Raw genomic sequence first — 9533 nt, 5'->3', positions numbered from 1 at the left:
TGTTACCTGTTGTGTCTAGGAATGGTCTCTGAATTACCATTTGACCCATCATCTAATAAAATATGTTGTATCAGACCTATAACAACATTACGAATGTGTGGTTTTAGGCAGTCCTATGTTGGAATGAAGACTTAATCTTCTAATTTTTTTTAATATTTCTAATCTTTTCCCTTGATGGTTAAACCTGATGTTCTGGTTTTGGCTTGGATAGAGTTAGTTTTCTTCACAGTAGCTAGTATGGGGCTATGCTTTGGATTTGTGCTGAAAACAGTGTTGATAACACAGGGATGTTTCCATTATCATTGAACAATGGTTACACAGAGTCAAGGCCTTTTCTGCTTCTCACCCCACCCCACCAGCGAGTAGGCTGGAGGTATGCAAGAAGTTAGGAGGGGACACAGCCAGGACAGCTGACCCCAACTGACCAAAGGGATATTCCATACCATATGACATCATGCTCAGCATATAAAGCTGGGGGAAGAAGGAGGAAGCAGGGGATGTTCAGAGTTATGGTGTCTGTCTTCCCAAGTAACCGTCATATGTGATGGAGCCCTGCTTCCCTGGAGATGGCTGAACACCTGCCTGCCCATGGGGAGTGGTGAATGAATTCCTTGTTTTGCTTTGCTTACATGTGCGGCTTTTGCTTTCCCTATTAAACTGTTTTTATCTCAACCCATGGGCTTTCTCACTTTTAGTCTTCCAATTCTCTCCCCCATCCCACCGTGGGGGAGTGAGTGAGCGGTTGTGTTGTGGTTTAATCTGGCAAGCAGCTAAACACCACACAGCCCTGGTGGGGGAGGGAATCAGAAAAAAAAAAAAAGTAAAATTCATGGGTTGAGATAAAGACAGTTTAATAAGACAGAAAAGGAAGGGGAAAAAATGATAAAAGGATATACAAAACAAGTGATACACAATGCAATTGCTTACCACCCGCTGACCAATGCCCAGTTAATTCCTGAGCAGTGGCCCTCCCCGGCCAACTCCCCCAGTTTATGGACTGAGTATGGGGTCGTATGGTGTGGAATATCCCTTTGGCCAGTTTGGGTCAGCTGTCCTGGCTGTGTCCCCTCTCAGCTCCCCGTGCACCCCCAGCCTTCTTGCTAGCAGGCCAGCACGAGAAGCTGGACTGTCCTTGACTACTTAGCAACAACTCAAAACATCAGCACATTATCAACATTATTTTCATCCCAAATCCAAAACACAGCACTATACCAGCTACTAGGAAGAAAATTAACTCTATCCCAGACAAAACCAGGACAGGCTTTGTGGTGCTTAGTTGCTGGCTGGGGTTAAATCTTGACAATGTGAGATAAGCAGAGTGTCTCCTGGCCCTGGCCCTTTTTGTGTCATTATGGAATTAACATTTTGTTTTTCATAGTCTTTGCTTTAAGCCTGTGAACATGATCTAATTTCAGACTTCTAAAATGACTTTTGGATGTTCAGTCTATTAGCAAGGCTAACAGATGGTTAAGGTTAAGGTATTTTTTTAATTCTAAGTTCATTTCTTCCATACTGTTTAGAGGTGTGTTGGGGTGGGTTTTTTTTTTAAATTTCTGTAGGACCTGACTTTCTCCCCAAGCCAAACATTTAGTTTATCATATAGATACCAGCCCGTTCTTTTCCCAGCTCCTGTATCCCTCTGTCTTCTGCCAAATCCCAACTATTATTATTGCCCATATTAACAATCCCGAGGATATTGAAGGATGTCTTGTAGGATGTAGAAATCTATATTTTAACTAATTTTTCCTTTTTGTGTCCATTTTCTCAGTTGTTTGATCTGACCTGCATGATTGGATTATTTGGGTGGTTTTGTCTTTGATTTTTCTCAAGAGATCTTGGAGACTCTGACCTAGTTTCAGCCTGTGGTTTCTAGTGGCATATTTTCTGAGTATTGCTTGAAGATAAGGAAGCTTCCCAAAGGAACAAGAAAAAACCCCCACAGTATTTAGGGACAATGGCAAAGTGAATAGAAGAGTGTTGTCGGGAACAGGAGCTTAACAGTCAACTAGGGCTGGAATTCCCTGCAAGAATGTAACTGCAAGCTGCAGATGTGATTCCTGACTTGTAGTGTCCCTTTGTAGAAATTATTTGAGAAGTAAGACTTTTCATTTTTTGAGTAAAACTGTGAACTCCTAGAATACACTATTTCACAGATTTAAGATATATATTAATCTTGTAAAAACCAGGAAATTGAGAATTTTTGTAAAAATATAAGGAGATATGTTAACACCAAAACTGTTTTCCTTTATTTCTGCTTAAAGAGAAAGATAAATTTAACCTGTTGTCTTTGTTCTGATATGGTTAAAAAAAAAGAAACAGAAAAATCCTGTTATCATCTCATCTAGTTTTAATTGCAATACAAAATTTCTGCAACAGTGTTATTGAAATATTAAAATCAATTTGTATAAACTGGCAGTTGAAATCCAAGCAGCAATTGGAAGACCTGGAAGTGCAGGTACACTTTGGGAAAACTCTACCTTTTCCATTAGTCAGACTTACAGTAATATTCCAATATACGTGGGTTCCTCTTGTTCAAATCAGCATAAAATGTATTAAGTATATTTTTCTTTGAGAGTGTGAAAAAGGACTCTATGGCAGTCCTTATCCTTTGGAATGTAATAACTGGAAAAGCGGTAGTTGTATCTGATTTTTGTGTGCGCATATAGGCATTTGTTGTAGCAGGTTAGGTTAGAGACATTTATAGTATTCTCAGTCATTTAGGAAGTTCATAGCTACTAAAATAGAATAAGCCACTTTGTTTTTTTGTAAATGTTTGGCTCGTTTGAAGATGTTATGCCAAGATATGTTCCTGGACATGATCTTAATTTTTTTGTTTTGAATAGTCTAAACAGTTACTTTATCTGTCAGGCATCCCTTGGACACTGCAGAATGTAGCACTGCTAGCACTCACCAAACGTCTGACTTTTGGGTTCAGGCTATTTGATTTATCAGGTGGCAGAATGTATTCTTATCTGTTCTCCCTTAAAGATAAGTAGCCAGAATGATGTTTAACATGAGTGCACTGTAAATCAAAAATGTTTTTATTTGAGTGTTTCACTCTTCTCATTAAAAGAGGGATTTGATTATTGTTACCTGGAGGAGCTAGAAATTAAAATTAAACAGGTTTGTTCTAGCATATTTTGTATATTAATTTAATTTTTTTTGTTTGAATTACTGAAAGAACTCTTAAAGTAGTTAAGGTGCCCTCTCAAAATTAAGTTCACTGCTGACACAATATAGACATACAATACCTGCCTTTGTGGTTAAGGAATATAAAATAAGCAACCTTGCAGTGATTAAGATGAGAATGACCAAAATGCTGTTTCTCCTTCCAGCAACAGATGGTTTCTGTGAAAGCCTTTCATTCACAGTAGTACTACATCTTTTGTTGTGGGTGATGGCAGTATGAATCTTGGAAGCTGGCTGTTTCCTTTTCACACTTCTGTTTTTATGGAATGTACTTAGATGGCAAGTACAGGTAGTAGCTGTTGAGCAGTTTTTTGCATCCCTAAACCAGCAAATACCAATTTATAGCACAGGGAATGATCAGGCATGGAAAACTTCATTTGTATTATAATTATACCTTTCTCTGGCTGCTTTATAGTGTCAAATTGAACAACAAACTCATTTTCACAATCAAAGCTTCACTTCGGAATGTTGTTACACCTGTTTCTCAACTTGTAAAACACTGAGGCTGTGGAAGTGGCTCTTAATGCCATGTGGGCTATACCTTTCACAATGTCATGTGTAGCTATTTGTAAATCTTTACTGCTACCTTTTCAGACATAGCATGGACCACAGTCCCATGAATATTTTTTTTTTCCTCAGGTACATATATAAGATTTCCATGCTAATACTAGAGTTCCCCTTCAAACACCTGTTGTCACCAAAATTGGGAATAAACCTCGTAACACCAATGTAGTGTTAAAAGGCAGGCATTCTTTATTCATGGCACCGGGAACACGGGGGATAGCTCCTCCTAAATCGTGTTCGTCGATCAGTTCAAAAATCAAACATTTATAGGCCTATGATTACGAGATTAATACATATTCATCAAGTGTCCATACAATGATTGGTTAAATATTCCTCGCCTCACATGTAAATGACCACGCATGCTCACTATAATTTCTTGGGATTTTACTTCCTTAATCTTTTGAGTCGGAGGGTTTCTTGAGTGGGTGGTCTGTGAGTCGGTGGTCGCGATCTCCCCCTGCCGGAATTACCTTTCCTACAAAGTTCACTTAAGCTTGGCAACACTAAATAGACCTTCACGGGCTATCGGTCCAATATGCAATCATTCACCCCACAGTCCTTTGTTTTAAGACAAGACTATAGAATGAATAATTACCCACCCACCGGACCGTAGAACTGACCAAGGTGTTCCTTCTTTCTGACTACTTGTTATTAGAACAAAACATAATACCATGATCACAATGTTACACTTAACTCCTTGATAATTAAATCAAGATGGGAAGGGTTAGGTGGGTTCTCGAGCAGCATTGCTGGTGCATAATGTTCTTATAGTTACAACTTGCTACAAATTCACAAACCTATTTTCTAACCCTATTTTATTTTAATTCCCTACCACCTTGGTTACATTTCCCCCCCTTTGGAAGTTTTGAAATAATTTCTTTTCAATACTTCCATTACAAATTAATTTCCTTATTAACATTCAATCACTTTATTGTATGATGGTAGGAGCATTATTAGTTAGTCCATTTAAATTTTGGTGTTTTGTAGTCAATGCAAGTGTAATTCTGCTATCAATGGTAGCTCTTTTTGTAAATTCCTTTTTCAATCAATGATAAATGGATAATATTCCCAAAGATATTAATAATAATAATAACACAGTACCAATTAAGGACTTCACCCAAGAACTCAAGTTCCATCCCTATCCACTGAAAATTTTATCAAACCAATTTTCTTGCATGTCTTGTTGCATTTCCTGAGTATCCTTTTCTATTTTTCTCAATAAGTCCAAATCATATTCAACATCCTGGGTAACATTTGGGATATGTATGCAACAATGATCTATCCTATCCCTCAGGTATCCACAAACTCCATGTTCTTTTAGTAAGAGCATATCTAGAGCCATCATATTTTGTAGGGTCATCTTCGAAGTGGCTTGTAACTGTAAATTTAGTTGTTTAAATCCTTTCCTTGTTATTTTGGCTAATCTTTCCACTTGACCTGTCAACTTATATAACCAATCCCTATTCCTGTAAGTTGCCAAGGGAGTCAATAAGGATTCTAAGGCCCATCCAAGTTTCACTCCTGTCAAGGGTTCATTCCAATCATCATCATCAATTTGTGATCTTTTTGTCCATATTAACTTTAAATTTTCAGAATCTCCCCTAAAGGGAGCTTTCTTTCAGATTGGACATAATGTTGGCATTCCTAAAGTAATTTGTTTTACTTTCCCATCCATTGGTAAATGGGTGGTCCAAGTTCCATCACTCATTGCCCAAACTAAATGTCCCGGGCTCTGAACTGTAGACCTTCTACAACTAAATATTGATCCCCTTCTAATTTTATATACACTAGTCAAATTTAAATCGTTCTTGAGTCCTCTGCACCAACACCCATATTTCAATGCAGCTGCTAAGGGAGGGATTTCTTGAACTGCTCTATCAACTGTACTGCAATTATATATCTTTTTACAATTCCACCAGGGTACTATGTCTTCCTTTTCCCTGGATGTGGTTCCCCTGTCATTAACTGATGGGAAAACTGTAAAGACTGTTCCGTCCCAGGCAAAACACCATGAAGTATTAGCCATATATTGAAATTGAGATAGAATAGCCATAGACCACACTGAATCCCATGCAACCTCTGCCTCTCGCTTAGTCTGATTTTCACAATTACGGACTACATGTCCAGCTTCCTCGGGATCATGTACAGGGAGGCCTCTACTTATTTCTTTGCATAATTGTTTATCCCTTGTGCTTACTGCACTCAAATTTGTTGTTAAGATTCCCCATGGAATTGATTCACCTACTGCTCTTGGAATTGGAAGACATGCGGTTATTTAGGTTACATTTTGTAAATTTGCAAATTCTTTTATCAATCCTACCATTAAATTTTCTTCTGGAGTTCTCCTTGGAATGTATATTAGCTGCTCTGCTTCACTCTCCCTTCCAATTGATCTATTATCATCCCAAACAATGCTCCCAACATCATCAGTTTCCAAATCAAAACCCATTTTTCCATATTTTCCGATGATAATTTCTTAAACATGTTTTAAAGTCAACTTTGCAGTCTCTGAATCCCTATTGATGACCTTCCATGCCGGGGCTTTCTTCACTCGGGTGTAGTGTATCCCCGGTTCCACTCCTCCAACCTTGATTGCAGTATGAGTTGTTAACAGTACCTGGAATGGTCCCCTCCACTTTTCCTGCAGTGGTTCAGAGTTCCAAGTTTAAAGATCACCTGGCTGATACTGATGTACAGGCGTATCCAAGGCAAGTGACCTAGTCAGCACAATATATCTCCAAAGTGCTCCAAGGACTTTTCCTAAAGCAATTAGATACACTTTCAAATCAGTTTCCCCAGCTACCTTCATATCCCCTGGGATTAAAGGAGTCTGGTACAGTTTACCATACAGGACTTCATATGGACTTATACCGTCTCTTGATCTTGGTTGGATCCTGATTCTCAAGAGAGCTAGTGGTAAAGCCTGTGGCCACTTCAAAGATGTTTCCTGACAAATTTTACTTATTTGTCTTTGCAACATTTGATTCAATCTCTCAATTTTTCCACTCGATTGTGGCCTCCAAGGGGTATATAAGCCCCATTTTATACCCAAAATTTCACTGATCTGTTGAACTACATCTGCCACAAAGTGTGGTCCCCTATCAGAAGACATTCCCAATGGCACTCCAAATCTTGGTATTATTTCCTTCAACAACACTTTAACTACCTCTCTAGCTTTGTTGGTGCGGTAAGGGAAGGCCTCTGGCCATCCAGAAAATGTATCAATTAGTACTAATAAATACCTGTATTCGTTCTGACTGGGTAACTCAGAGAAATCAATTTGCCAATAATCTCCTGAAGAATTTCCTTGTTTTATCATTCCTAGAGGTGGCCTCTTTTGGTTCATGGGGTTATTTTTAAGGCAGATTGGACATTTAGCTATTATTGATTTAACTATTCCTGTCATTCCTACACCTACTACAGATGTTTTTAAACTTGAAACCATTGCATCTACTCCTCAATGTGTTTGTTCATGTTTTTCCTCTGCGAGTTATGTCATAATTTGCAGGGTTACTATCACCTGGTTCTTTGTTTTACTGGTACTAGTGCAAGGATACCTCGTTCTGCGGCCTCTTTTGCAGCTTTGTCTGCCAATCGATTACCTATATTTACAGCCATCTGACCAAACTGATGAGCTTTACAATGCATTACCGCCACTTCTTTCGGTCTCTGCACATCTTCCAGGAGTTGGAGAATTTCTTCTTTATACTTTATTGATCTTCCTTGGGCTGACAGCAGTCCCCTTTCTTGCCAGAGGGCTCCATGAGCATGGATCACACCAAATGCATATTTAGAATCAGTCCAAATATTTACCCTTTTTCCTTCTGCTATTTGCAGAGCCCGCCTCAACGCCACCAATTCTGCTTTCTGTGCTGAGGTACTTACAGGTAGTGTCCTTGATTCCAATACCTCAGAGGTGGTGACGACAGCATATCCAGCCATTCGTTTTCCTTCTCGTACAAAACTGCTTCCATCTGTGTATAACTCCAGATCAGGCTTTTCCAGAGGTTCATCTCTCAGGTCTGGTCTACTGGAATAAACTTGTTCAATAGTTAACAAACAGTCATGTTCTAAATTTCCTGTTGGATTCTCTGTTGACAAAAATATTGCTGGATTAACAATCAGTGTGGTTTTCAATTCCACATCATCTTGTTCCAATAGGACAACTCAGGTTGTTGTCTATCCCCCCTTCAGCATTCTGCTGGGGGATAGCCAGTGACCCCCCTTTTGCTCTAGAACAGTTATTACCATATGCAGTACGTACACCACCATCTTTTGACCCATGGTCAATTTTTGGGCTTCTTTGATCAGCAATACTGTTGCCGCTACAGCACGTAAACATCCTGGCCATCCTTTACTCACGTTGTCAAGTTGTTTAGAGAAGTACCCCACTGGTTGTTTCCAGGATCCCAGCCGTTTTGTCAGCACTCCAAGAGCCAGATGTTGCCTTTCATGTGCAAACAACTCAAAAGGTTTGGTCACATCAGGTAATCCCAGAGCAGGTGCCATCATTAATGCCTTTTTCAGTTCTTTGAATGATTTCTGACATTGAGGTGTCCAAGTCAGATACTGATCCTTGGATTCCTTTAAAGCTTTGCATAATGGTTTTACATACAATCCATAATCCAAAATTCAAAGTCGGCACCACCCAATCATTCCCAGAAAAGTTCTCAATTCTTTCGGGCTACTTGGTTCAGGAATTTGACAGATAGCTTCTTTTCTTTCATTTCCCAATTGTCTCTGTCCTTGGGATATTTCAAATCCCAAATTAATTACTGTTTCTTTTCCTATTTGGGCCTTATTTCTGGAGACTGTATATCCTCCTTGGCCTAGAAATTTAGTAAACTGATAGCAGAACACTTCCCTTTTGGTCCTGTCTCTTCCATATCTCTAATTCCTTGGCCAATTGATTCCCAAATATCGTAGGGCTATTTTTGAATCCTTGTGGAAGTACAGTCCATGTCAATTGGGTCTTTCGCCCTGTGGCCGGACTTTCCCACTCAAAAGCAAATATGTTTTGGCTTCCTATATCTAGAGGTATGCAGAAGAAGGCATCCTTTAAATCTAGTACAGTAAACCATTTATGTTCCTCTTTCAAAGAAGGCAGTAAAATATATGGATTAGCCACTACTGGGTGTATATCTTGGACTATCTGATTTAAAACTCTTAAATCCTGAACCAATCGGTATTCCTTGCCTCCGGATTTCCTTACTGGTAATATGGGAGTGTTATATTCTGATTCACACTCTACCAATAGTCCATATTCTAAAAATTTTGTAATCAACCCCTCTAATACTTTTCGAGCCTCCCACTTAATAGGATATTGTTTTTGTCTTACCGGTTTGGGTCCAGGTTTTAAAATCACCTTTACCAGCTCTGCCAATTTAGATCGTCCCAGAATTCCACTTGCCCAGACCAAAGGAATAACTGCATTTTCCACTTCTTCTGGAGTCTGTTCTTCCCTGTAGGAATCCTGTAACATAAACACTCTTGCCTCTATGGCTTTTGATTCTGGTATTAACAATTTAATCTCTCCGTCTTTGAAAGTTATTTGTGCGTCCAATTTACTCAGCAAATCTCGTCCCAACAAAGGCAGCGGACACTCAGGCATATACAGAAACTGGTGAGTTACCCATTGTTTTCCCAATTTAAACTTTAATGGCTCTAAAAATGGCCAATTTTCCTTCTGCCCTGTCGCACCAACAACATCTACTGATTTGTGACTAAATCTCCCTTTACATGTATTCAATACTGAGTAAGTAGCTCCAGAAACTCTATTT

Source organism: Phaethon aethereus (genome assembly GCF_964289735.1).
Source record: "Phaethon aethereus genome assembly, chromosome: W".
Classification (NCBI taxonomy): Eukaryota; Metazoa; Chordata; class Aves; order Phaethontiformes; family Phaethontidae; genus Phaethon; species Phaethon aethereus.
Note: the sequence above shows the minus strand (reverse complement) of the source record.